Source organism: Microtus oregoni, unplaced genomic scaffold (genome assembly GCF_018167655.1).
Source record: "Microtus oregoni isolate MIOR12 unplaced genomic scaffold, Mior012 000056F_ref0000123, whole genome shotgun sequence".
Taxonomy (NCBI): Eukaryota; Metazoa; Chordata; class Mammalia; order Rodentia; family Cricetidae; genus Microtus; species Microtus oregoni.
Window position 1 is genome coordinate 10,457,988 of NW_024543832.1, and position 13,183 is coordinate 10,471,170.

At 41.8% G+C, this 13,183-nt stretch overlaps 1 protein-coding gene across 3 annotated transcripts in view; it reads right to left on the minus strand.

The window, feature by feature from the left end:
- Nucleotides 1–13,183, minus strand: part of Gng2 (G protein subunit gamma 2) — a 102,151-nt gene that overhangs the window by 21,045 nt on the left and 67,923 nt on the right. The window contains exon 3 of one of the 3 annotated variants that reach the window (XM_041638991.1): nucleotides 9,225–9,327. The exons of the other annotated variants lie outside the window; for them this stretch is intronic. The gene's annotated coding sequence lies outside the window, so the exon portion shown is untranslated. The remainder of the gene's footprint in view (nucleotides 1–9,224; nucleotides 9,328–13,183) is intronic. 3 annotated transcript variants of the gene reach the window in all.

Consider the following 13,183-nt stretch of genomic DNA (forward strand, 5'->3'; position numbering starts at 1 on the left):
AGAAGCTGTGGTCAACTATTCTTCTGTCTTGAATTGAAACTAAATGATATATTAAAGCAAAGCACAGACCATAATTTGCCTCCCAGAACTCTTTCCTCTATTAATTAGTAATGGCACTTTCCCTTTTTATTCCTTTCCTTGAGTATATATGTGTGTGTTACCTGTTTGTGTATGTTCATAAGTCATATGTGTATGGGCATGTGAGTGTGTAGGCCAGAGGTCAATGTCAACTGCTCTTAACCTAATTTTTTGAGACAGATTCTCTCACTGAATACAGAGTTCACTGATTTTTCTAGGCTGGCAAGCCAGTTAGCCCCATAGGTTCTCCTGGTTTTACCTTCCCAATCCTAGGATTATAGATATCGGCCCCTGTGCTCAGTATTTTTACGTAGGTTCTTGGAATAGAAACTTGGGACTTCATACTTCCTTGGAGAGCACTTTACCAACTTAGCTGTTTCCCAAGTCAGCATTCTTTTCTGTTTCACAGAGATTACAGGAACCCTGAAGCATAGCTGAGTATTATCTATGGAATACTCTGTTTTCCAGCCTCCCTTGCAGCTAGAAATAATTATCTAAGTTTTGGTCAAGGAGTGCTATCCTTGATGGAAGGACTTAGCCCTCATTGTCATTTTCCCTCCTGTTTCTGGCCACCTTGAACATTTCAGAATGAGTAAGAAGAATATGCATTTTTTGTTTTTAAGTTTTAGTGTCATACCCTTTCTTTTTTAATAAAAATTCATTTAAAAATTACGTGTCTGTTTGTGTGTATATGTGCACGTGTATACTTGTACAGGTAGAGATTAGAAGAGTATGATTCTCTCTAATTGTAGTAGCCACGACATCTGCATCATTTGGCAGCCATCATGTAGTATGGGATACATATAATTACATTCTTGAATTTTGATATCTCTCCTTTCCCTTTCTCCTTTTCCCTCCTCATTTTAATAATCTACCTTAAGGCAATTTTGAATATCTTTAGTCCACACCCTCTACTTGACCCACTAGCAATGATCAAAGTAGGCATTTGGAAGTGTGTGAGTACTTCTAGTTGTGACAATATCGTATGTGGTATGTAATGTGCTGATGCAGACACTCTGTTCTTTGCAGCATACCCATAACAATGAGGTAGTTGTTCCAAATGTCCCTGGTGCCCTGCTGGAAAAACACTCAAAAAACAGCCATTGAATCATACACAACAAAGCTGCTCCAAGAACACACATCATGCAGAAAGCATCCTACCTACTTGTAGAACCTGATATTTTATGATTCCCATGGCCCTCATAGTGATGGATGAGTGCTAAGAGATCATGATTCTCATTAGCTTCTCTGTGCATTTGTTCTGTGCTTCCTGCTTATTTAAAATAGAACATAGTCTCTTTGTGTAGTGTCCTGGTAGACTAAGATTATGCTGAGCTAAGTTTGCCCATAAGAAAACAAAGAAACAACAATAGAACCCCCCAAACTCCACAAATATCTCTAAAACAGTCACAGGGATTATATGTGAGGGACTGGTAGAAGTCTGCAGGAATGTCACATCCCACCTGAATTCCAAATGCAAGAAGCACACACAAAGCATTATTGTATTCCATTTATGAGTCTCCACCTACTCCAAGGACCAGAAAAACTATATGGGGGTGATAACATTTCTCTTTTCTCAAAACACATTCAGCACTTTCCTTTTCTTCAGGAGGAATATTTTGGTTAAAGAACCGTACATTTTCCTGTCACTTGGGCTTTGTTAAAAAAAACATACAGCCTTTGAATTCATGGCATAAAGATAAATATGTGTTTTGAAATTGGGATCTTTGCCTTGGAGAGTGTAGGTTAATTGTAGAGTATTTTATTCTTTTCTTTTTATCCTTTAATAGATTTTATTTAAGCATTCAGATAAATTTCCTAGGAACTTTTATTTTAATTACAACTGTACATTTCTCTGTACCATGTTTTTATGTTTGCAGTAGGTGGGGGAGGTTGATTAGTTTGTTTTATATTAAACTGGTAATAAGCAATTAATAGATCTAAAATACCAATTATAAGGTATAGTCTCCCAACCACTTGGCGATGTGGGAGTCCCCTCTGTATGCTGTGAATACCATTGGCTAATCAAGAAACTGTCTTAGGCCTGTGCAGGGCAGAATATAGGTAGGCGGGAAAAACTAAACTGACTGCTGGGAAAAAAGAAGGCGGGGTCAAAAAGAAGCCATGTAGCCTCACCTGAGACAGATGCTGAAACTTTACCCAGTAAGCCACAGCCTCATGGCGATACACAGATTAATAGAAATGTGTTAAATTAAGAGTTAGTCAATAAGAAGTTAGAGCTAATGGGCCAAACAATGATTTAACTGATACAGTTTCTGTGTGGTTATTTCAGGGCTGAGCAGCCAGGAACAAATGAGCAGGGTCTCACAACTTGGTAATGTCATTGTTATTTTCATTTGTTGGCTAGCAATATTATTGGTGTTTGGTGGTTTAGTTCATTTTAAACTGGAAGACCAATTGTTAAATGTACCAATTAAAAAGTTTTCAGAGATTCTACAGTGATTCATTCACATATATATCTGTTCTAAGGAATCACACCATAATCATCCAAGTTGAGCTTGGGCACTTTGGCCACTATTCAAATTTATTGCAACTACACTGACATCAAACTGATATTATATATTATATATAATACATATCATAAATGAAATTCTACATTATATATTATATATACCATGAAATTGATTGCTACATAAATATATACATACATACATACCGATGAGATTAGCATATATACTAACACTTGAAACAGAACGTGTAAGATGGGAGGAACATGAGTCAAATAATCCCACACTAGCTCTTAATAGGGTATACTAAGGTTTTCTTTATTAAAAGGGAAACTCACAGATCACAATGAGGAAACAGGAATGGAACCCAGCATCCAGGTGTGGCAAGCAGGAAGAGGCCCAACTGGAGGAGGCCAAGCGGGCGCTCCTGTGGGATTTTGGTACCTTGCCTCGCAAATGCCATTCCCCATCACCTCCCTGTTTTGTTTAAATAAGAGAGTTCCAAACCCAATACAAAACTATATATAATAAGAACAGATATCAAGTATAAAAATTAGTATTACAACCAGTATAAACAATATTAAGCAAGAAACAAATGCTAAATGTTTCAATAATTATTCTATCCTAAGCAGTTTAAGTCTTGTATTAGAGGCTTGGCCTCTAATACAAGAGAAAGGTAACTAAGAGAAAGGTAACTAAGACTATGTAATCTTCAACCCCATTGAAGGCCTGAGAAAGGAGATAATAAAACTTGAGTAGGCAGGAAGTACAATCAAGCAGCTTCCAAAATATTCAGTAGATGACAGAGACAACTGGCTACCTGGACAATCACCCATATTATTTAAAGCACTGCTTGGCCCATTAGCTCTAGCTTCTTATTGGCTAACTCTTACATCTTAATTTAACCCATTTCTATTAATCTGTGTATCACCACGAGGCTGTGGCTTACAAGGTAAATTTCCAGCATCTGTGTCTGGTGGAGCTACATGGCTTCTACTTGACTTTTTTCTCCCAGCATTTAGTTTATTTTTCCACGCCTAGCTCTGTTCTACTCTATCATGGGCTCAAAACAGCTTCTTTATTAACCAATGGTATTCCCAGCATGCAGAGGGGAATCCCACATCACACAAGTATCCTCTCTGTTAATCACTTATTATTATTATTATTATTATTATTATTATTATTATTATTGTGAGTAAGCTCACACTAATCTATATGTATTTTCCCATTTAATTTTCTTTTTTAAGGGTACAATAAGGTTTTCTTTATTAAAAGAGAAACTCACAGATCACAATGAGGAAACAGGAACGCAACCCAACGTCTGGGTGTACAAGCTGGAGGAGGCTGCGTAGGTACTCCTACGAGCTTTTTGGTACCAAAGTCACACCCAACCTGGTCCAGTCTCTCAAAGGCCATTGGCTAAAGGAGGTTACTCATCAAATACTAGATTATATATACTTACAATTTTACCATCAGGACATTAGTGAACTTAATGCCAGTGGCTGTAGTATAAATCAAATAATGATAAAACATGAATTTGCCAGTCTCATGGTAGATTTTGGTCTTGTACCTCTTCCTGTTAACAGTTGGCCATTTGGACTTGGAAACAGCAAAATAGCACATTGATCTCTGCCAATTAGCACACATCATTTCCTTTGGTTCCCCAGCAACAAGGGACAGTTTAAATCAATACAAGATGTATCGTGAGTTACTGCTTCTCCCTTAACACTGCCATGCCCTGGGTATCTGGGTTAGAATGCACATTACTTCGCTTATCCAGTCCCAGTCATGTACTTCAACAACTGGGTGGTCACAGAGATCTTCTTGGTGTCGAAGTGTCTTGGTTTCCTTGCCTTTGATCGCTTTTGAGCAGCACTGTGAAAGTTTGAGGAAGAGAAAGAAAACAGATTGGGCAGTGTATGTATGCAATGTGTGTGTGTGTGTGTGTGTGTATCCACACCAACAGCAAGGAGAAGTTTGCATGATTTGGGGTTTCAAGAGTCACTGATTTGTGTGTAGGAGACAGGGAAGGCAAGGGATGAGAGACAGAACAGAGAGGGTCAGGAGGAAGAGTATGGAGGCTCCCAAGAGCAGTCCCCAACCCCGAATCCTCTCTCCTGGCTCTTGTCTTTCACTAAGGGACAAGGAGTTTGTGTGAATACATTTTACTTGTACACCAAAAATTTGCCAAGTGTCACAGTTGGGCAGGTTCATTCAAGCATTATTCTCTTTAACCCACAGCAGGGAAGTGCAAGCACCATCTCCCTCCTCCTAGGAAGTCAGTTTCCTAGGAGGCTTGGATTGTGTGCACTTTCCAGTTCACAGCTTCAGAAGCATTGGCCTGCTCCTAATCTGGGTCTATGGTACCTGTTCAGTCATTTTCACACACATAAAAGCATTTCTTATGCTCTGTGAGTCTCTGTAGCTAATGTGAATGAAATCAACAACCAGACTTGCTATTGGGCCAAATGGGAAGAACACTCTGCCCAGAAATGACTTCAGATCCAAGCTCTATTTACGCAAGATTTCCCTGGGGAGTGAATGTGGCTTAAGGAAGGAAAGAAGGCAGGCATAATGTCTGTATTCCCTGGTTGCCTTTCACTCTGCAGGGGGGCTGCTTCCATTGTGTGGGTGGAGAGGAAGACAGAGCTTCCCTGAAAATTGCCTTTGCCAGAAAAGACAGCTCTCTGCTTCCCAGCAAATTGCTGTTGTTTTTTTTTTTTTGATAATATTAACCTCTACAAGATAGAACCTTCCTAATGGACACAGGCTAGGTGATTGTCATGGCCTTCACAAAAAACAGGCCTTGATAAAAATATTTCCTTCAAAGTCACAAATTTTGTAAAAAGAAACAGAAGGGAATAGGCTGTACTGTCACTCAAACATGACATATCAGCTTTACGTTTTCATGTGCGCCTTGCATAAGGCAATGGCTTGTTTAGGTAAATGGGAGCTGGCATTATTAGATACTAGGTAAGCTTTGTTCCCACCAAGAAAAGATTAGTATTCCATATGATATATGCTGTTTTTGTTTGTTTTTTTAATAAATTATACATATGGAAGCCTAGACCATGAACCACAGGATCCTGAGGACAGAGAAATACAAACTAGTTTCTATGAAAATGACTGTTAACCTACCATGCCTAATCCTCTTTAATAGCAGGCAGTTGGGGGTTCTGACTTGCAGCAGCCTTCTGTTTCCTTTAGGAGATTATCTATTGGCTAATTAATTTCTTTATAAGAAGCCACTGCCTCATTCTTAAACCTTTAGTAAATCTCAAACCAAAAAAATATGGTTCCTGGAGTTCCGTAGACTTCCTTGGCTGAGCTGTCTTGTCGAGGCTCGAGTGTGCCCACTGGCTTACTAAATGAGACAAGCCAGCAGGTCTTCAGAGATGCTGAGCTCTCCAAATGTGCACTGGGCCTGTCCACTCAAATTTGCTTTCATTGCTGTATTGTTTGGATGTTCCCTTGATGCAAGTGGCAAATGGCACAAGACTGAAAGAGCAGGCATTGGGAGACAGGAACACTGGATTCTAGAGCTATGCTAGGGTGGAAATGCAAAAATGCCAGTCTTCCTCGGCTTCTCTCGCCTATCAAGAAAGTGAACATTTCACAGGTGGGCCGACACCATTGTAAACTATGGAGTACTGTGCAAAGAAGAGAGAACAGTGACTGTCTGTGGAATGACCACTGAGCATGGTGACCTAAAAATACTACACACATCTACATTCCATACAGCAGAGAACACAGACAAAGAATCAAGGAATAAGAAAGGCAAAGAAGAAAAATCTATGAACTCTATTAATAAAGAACTTAAATAATAAATGAGAACTTAAATAACTCAGGGTGGGGTGGGCATCTGTTTTGGAGGAGGAGTAAGGAAATCCTCACATCTACCATTGAAATTTCTAATTAATATGGACAACCTGTCCTATCAAAAGGATGGATCAATTGAAAGTCAAGTACTGAGTACCTGTTAAGGGTGGCATCCAGAAGCAACAATCACATGGTCTATTAAGTTTCTACAGGAACCAGAGGGTAAGTGATTTTAGAACAAGCTGTGAGCTTCCTCAATGATGATTCTAGGACAACAGCCTCTATCTCACAGTTCGCTTTTTCAGGACAAACCCATGTCCACAAATGCAGCTGTTACGGTTTCTTTCTTTACTACTTACTTTCTTTCTTTTGGGGATGGGGAAGGTTTGAGACAGGGTTTCTTTGTATAGCCCCAGCTGTACTGAAACTCACTCAGTAGACCAGGCTGGTCTTGAACTCAGTGATCCACCTGCCTCTGCCAGTGCTGGGAGTAAAGGCGTGTGCCACTACCACTTGACCTGGAAAGGTTTCTTGTACCAGTGAATAAATTGGCAAGCCTAGCAGCCAGGCCTATTTCCTGTATGCAAAAGACTGACAGCACCCCCAGAAAGTGTTTCTAGCCAGAGAAATGCTGCCTCCCCTGGGCCCACATCACCATCTCTGATCTTCAGGCAAATCCTCCATTCTCCCAATACAGTTTGTGCCTATAGCACCCATGGTGATTTTGTCGTGTGTCTTTTCTGTAACCTTCTAAGCTCCTTCAGCCCACAGCAGTCCAGAAACCTGCAGTATAATCCTGCAGAAACCTCCAGGATAATCCAAACGGTTTCTCTTTTTTGTTATTGCTTGCTGACGGGCACTATTAAAGATCATTATTTTGCTCAGACATTTATACAGTAGATATTCATTAGACCTGCTACAGAACCGCCACAATAGCTGTGGTTTCTAGCTTCATTATATAGTTTGCTCCGGTTTCCCCCCAAGGACCCATGCACGTGCTGCCTCCCCTGCCTGCCACACTACATTTGTTGTCAGATAGTACAGCCCACGAACTGTACTTAGGCCCAGGCTCAAATATCAAGTTTCCTGATCATGCCTCTGGAAAGGCCTCCATTCAGCTCCTGCCACTCCCTGGCACACCACTCTGGTTCTTTTATTTGGTGCACTATAATCCCTTTGTACAGTATTGAATTAACTTAGTTATCAACCATTTCTTTCCTTCCTTAATGTAAACTAAGAACAGCAACTTGAAAGTCCTCACAGTAGGTGCCTACTGAATACTAATTAGTACTGTTTTATTGACTCCTATGCTCAGCCTTCTTCTACAGTTAGGTGCCTGGCAAATGTGTGCCACCCTTGAAGACAAGTAGCACCTCAGCAGAGACTCCCACTTTATCCTACCACAATGCTCTTGGATACATCTAACTGCTGGGCTCTTTGGTGGCAGAAAGGCCACATGTCAAGTACCCAAAAGGGTACCACCCAGGTTCTGAGTCTAGCTCTTCTCACCTTTGAGTATTTGCACATTTTTGAGACAAACAATAAGCCTGAGACCAGTGGGCCATCGTCCCTCTTACTATTTTGTGACAACCACTCAGGAAGGGACTGAGATCTGCAGGGGACCAGATGCAATCGAGGATAGGTTGGGTTTTGTCTTTTTCCAATAACCAGTAACACACATGCTCCATTAGAAATACAGACTTTGGTCCAGCTAGGATCTCTTCTATCAGTCTATGAGCATTGGTCTCCGACAGAATCACAGCCATGGACTCGAAGGCCATGCGTGCCCCTGACTATGCAGCATACGTGGTTCAGCTTCCTTTTGACAGTTTACTATTAGGGAGAGTAGGGAGCACATTTCTACTCAATTCTCACTGTCTCGCCTTCTCTTCCGTCATCTCTCTGGTCAGCCTTCCTACCTACTTTACCTTTGCTCTCTTTCTCTTCTGTGGTGTTAAAGACTGAGTTCAGGACCTCAGGCTTCATGCTTGCTAAGCATGTGCTCTCCCACTAAGCTATACCATACTACTTCCTTGTTTTCCATTTTTAAAAAATGGAAATGTTTGCTTAATGTGTATGTATGTGTGTGTCCCACTGCTGAGAAAGTAATGTTAGCTAATATGTGGTCATTTTCTGGGCCCCGTGCAAGGCTGACTTTCTGGAGTGAGTTATTTTTATCTATACTGCATGAGTTACCACTATACAAACGCTCCCTCTAAAGAATGAAGTGACTTTGAGTTTTTCCTGTCATACATGTGTCAAGGTTTATATTATACATCATACTGAGCAGTCCCATCAGCAATGCTACACAGAAAAGAGCCTCCTTTTATTCCTGCAGTCAAAACTGCTTTAAATTCCTTCTCCAAGTACATAAAAATAAATGGCCATGCCATTATCCTTTTATTAATAAGAAGTGCTTAGAGGCAAATGTGGGAGGGGTATGTAACTTTCCATTCACAACATCACTCGGGGAGAGTGTAACAGTTACTGCCTTTGCTTATTCAGAAATGCCCAAGGTGGCGGGATTATGAACCAAGAAGAAGCCTCCAGAGAGCTGTACATTTTCCCCAAAGGATGGAAGAATTTACTTGAATGTTGACTTGGGGGAGCTGGGTGCTAAAAAAAAATGTCAGGATGACACACAAATTCCACTCCTGATCTTGGTGACAGGTTGTGGGCAAAACACAGAAATACTGAAAACACTATATATAATTATCATGAGGATCTCTGGAATATCTCACTATATGAGAAAGTACTACAAAGTCCAGGACAGAAAAATCCACACTTCTGGGTCCAAAGTTTTATAAAGACAAACTCAACTTGCAATATATACACCATGCATGTGTTCCTTTACCTCACCTGGGGAGCCAATAACTGTGCAGTTCCAAAACCATCATCACCGCATGTCCTAATTTAGGGAACTGGTAAGCCATGTCTGATGTTCATCTTCTTCCATTCCATCCTACCATCATAGAATGAGAACCTTAGACACCAAGAGCAGTTCTGAAAGGGCCAATCTTAGGTAACACACTAGAAATCCTTAAATCCCTGCCTTAAACAGAAGCCAAACATTGTCCTGTAGATACAGCCATCTATCCAAAGCTGAAATCTCTTTTATAACTGCCAAGTAAACACTTTAAGCAGTTGTCATACAGGTTTTTGAAAGCCCTCCTAAACTACAGTGACCAGAGTGACATTGTTTTACTTAACAAACATGGGTTATATTTGGGGGGCGGTGACTAGCTCATGAAAAGAAGTCATCACCAGGAACTGGCTGAGAATTTTTCTGGAAATAGACAAAAAAAGCCTCTAATATACATTTCTTTCATCCACTTTAAATAGGCATGCAATATGAGACATTTGAAGCCTATTGAACCACAACCTTTATGTTGTGAGTAAATTAAACACAGGAGACAGAACAATTACCTGAATTGCCTTAGAAAACATGACTACAAAGAAATGTCTGAACCAAGTGCTTAAAATCATCGTTATCGTCTCTAACCTACTTAGATGCTCTTATTTACTGGTCTTGAAATCTTAGAAAAGCATTTGACAACCCCTTTCCCTCACACTGGGAGCATTATTGAGGTCCAGACTTCTCACTAAGTTGTCTTTTCCTCCCCTTCAAATCATCAGCCACAACTAGAGCAACCCTGTGAGGAGAACATAAAGGCAGAGTCAGTGAGGGGCCCTGATAACCAGACAGCTCCCAGGTGGGGTCTGGTGGTGGCTCTGTAATGAGATCAAAGGCACCAGCTTTGATTTGCTCACCTTCTTATGATGTTTATGCTGTTTTACCAAGACTTAAAATGAAAGGGGGAAAAAGTGAACCACAAAGGCTTCCTGATTAGAGTGTAAATGGTACTTGCTGAGCAAATCTCTGCACGTCAATAAAATAGGTTTAATGTTGTACAGAGGGAGGAAAGATAATTGTATGGATCTCCAGGGAGTTTTTACAGGACATTTTTCTTTTGTAAATGTGGCATCTTGTGATGGAAATTGGAAAGGAAAGACAGAGAATCTGGGAAAGTAGCAAAGCCAGGAGGCTGCAACCTGAGACAAGGCATGAGTAGATAGCCCTGGCATGCAGACCACAAGAAGCAGCTGAAAACATCAGAGTAGAGAGGGACACAGTGCAGAAAGCTCAGGCTCAAACTCTGGATCTGAATTTCAGCTTTACTGAGTGATTGTATGAGCTACTTCATGGAGGGATTTCCAGTACTGTTCATGATGACTGCTAATTCCTTTCTGGTTCTTTCTGTTAGCCCTCTTATTTATTTTTTAAGAGACCTGGTGTGGTATTACTTTTCCTCTAGTATCGGTGAGTCCCACAGATCTGGGCTCTGTAAGATTTTGGACACTCCAATATCAAATACCTAAGAAACATGGGTAACTATATGGAAAATCTCTGAGGCCAACAGCAGCACAGGTAAAAAGGCAATTTCAGACATTCCCACCCGAGGTGTCCTTTTCCAGCTTTCCAGACCACTCTTGGGCATGTACCCCAGCTCTTCTTTGATCCAGCTCCCTAACCCCACCTCAGACTGTTAAGTTTACTGCCTTTCCACGGTCCCTCAAAGCTGTCAGACCTTACCAGGCTTCCATCTCAATGTCTCCCCTTGTCACTCCCAGCAACCTTGCCTGGCTCTTTCTCCATCACACCTACTGGTAAGACTCCCTCTACCCCAGGCCTGGCTAGACAGTGTGTTTAGGTGGATCTAGAGAAGTTGAAGGGTGGTAAGTGAGCACACACCACGTGGCTCAGCTCAGTGAGAACCCAGAGTTCACTACAGTGGATCCTACTTCCCACCCACATATCCATCCCTAGCTGCCATTGAATGATTTTTCCACTCTTCCCTTCTCTCCTCAAACCTCTTGTACCTCCTTGTTCCCTGTGCCTATTCTCAGCTGGTGACTTTGGTTCTCATCTCAGTAAGAACACAGCAACAACTAGAGGAGAATGTGCCCATTCCCCAGTGATATCCCCTTCTCCCCACCTGAGCATCCTCCTTCTAAGCTTGACTTCTCTTCTCTGGGGTGAGTGAGTGACTCCTGCCCTGTATCATGGTGACTCCCTCTCAGGGAATCACTGGGTCCCATCTTCTGCTTCTGAAGGTCCAGCCCCTTGTGTTTTATGCTTCTGGTTCTCTCTGACATTAATAGTTGCTTTTGTCTCTTTATTGAGGCACTGCTATCAGTATATAAACATGCTAAACCACCTCTCATCTTAAGAAATAAACAAGAGTAACTAACAGTGCTTGATGACCAGGCATGCCCTGGTACTCTTGTAAAAAACAAACAAACAAACAAAAACAAAAAAACCCCACCCTGTACCTCCAGTGCTGTTGGGTGAAGAAAAGAAGATTGCTAGGACTCTAGATTCAATGAGAAACCCTGTCTCAAAGGAAAAAGTAGGGAGTGATGGTGAAGAACAATGATGACCTCTTAAGTATACTCCACATTATCCAGCTAGCCAGTGATGGACAGTGGGGTCCCTGTCACTGCTTGCTATTACAGATGCTGCTGCGGTGAACACAGGTGTATTAGCAGCTTCTTTAGGTCTTGCTTGCAGTTCTTCAGCTGCCCACCCAGAAGTGGGATGGCTGGATCCTGCCATTCCATTGTTATTTTTGATTTTTTGAAACCAGATCTCACTGGGGGGCTTAGAACAAGTCTTCTACTTCAACCTCCTGAGCTACTGAAGCCAGCCTCATGGCATCCTGCTTATTGTCAATACTGTTTTCAATAACATTGGCACTATATTACATCACTAGCAACAGTGCTCAACACTGACTCAGTCTCCTCTGGCCTTCACATCTGGAGGAGCTGCCCTGATTCTTCAATTCTTTGCCCACTGCCTGACTTCACTCAGTTGCCACTGTAACCACATCCTCATTAATGCCTGTTGGTTTGGGCTTTTCTGGATCTTGTTTTACTGTCCTTTAGCCCCTTCTTAGCTCTGCACGCTTGGTTTCCACTAGCTCCTGGATCCCCGTAGTATGCTTGCTCTTTTCTGCATTCACACTCATCAACCTATATGATCTCACTCATTGCCACAGTTACAAAAACCAACTTAGATTTCCCTGGCTTATGTTTCCAGTACCAATCTTGCCTGTGACTTCTGGAGCCACATATCCAACCACCAGCCTACTCCCTCCACATGAACGGGCTGCCCCCACTTGATGTCACTCCAATCAAACTTGATTTCCTCTTGCAAACTGGCTCATCCTGTGGCCTCTCCTGCCACAGTCCCATAGCTCTGTGCTTGTGGTGGTTCAGACTGAAAACTCTCAGGGAAGCTCATTCCCACAAGAGCTTCTCCTCACATCTCATCTCTACTGTACCGCCACACTTCAGGACTCTTCCTTCAGAATGCACTCAGAATCCAGTGCCTTCTCCACCCTTCCACCATTGCCTCATAGGTGCAGTCACATGTCCTCCTGAACATTTAAATAGCACCTATGGTCCCACACTCTGACCCAGTCTGCTTCAGGCCGCTTTCTGTACACCGCTCATAACATTCTTCTGTAAAAGACACACCAGACAGTGAGGCCTGTGACGCCAGTTACTTGAGAGGTCAAGGCAGGGGTATTTTTAGTTCAAGACCTGCTTGGTCTATTGCTTGAGCTCAAGGCCAACTTTGGCAACTCAAGGAGACCTTGTCTCAAAAATTACAAAAAAGAACTAAGGATAGAGATATAGCTCAATGGTAGAACACTGACTTAGGACATGTGAGGTACAAGGTCCTAGGTTCAACTCCTATCCCTCATCACACACACACTAGCAGGGTGTCAGTCTGTTCACAACTCCCATTCACA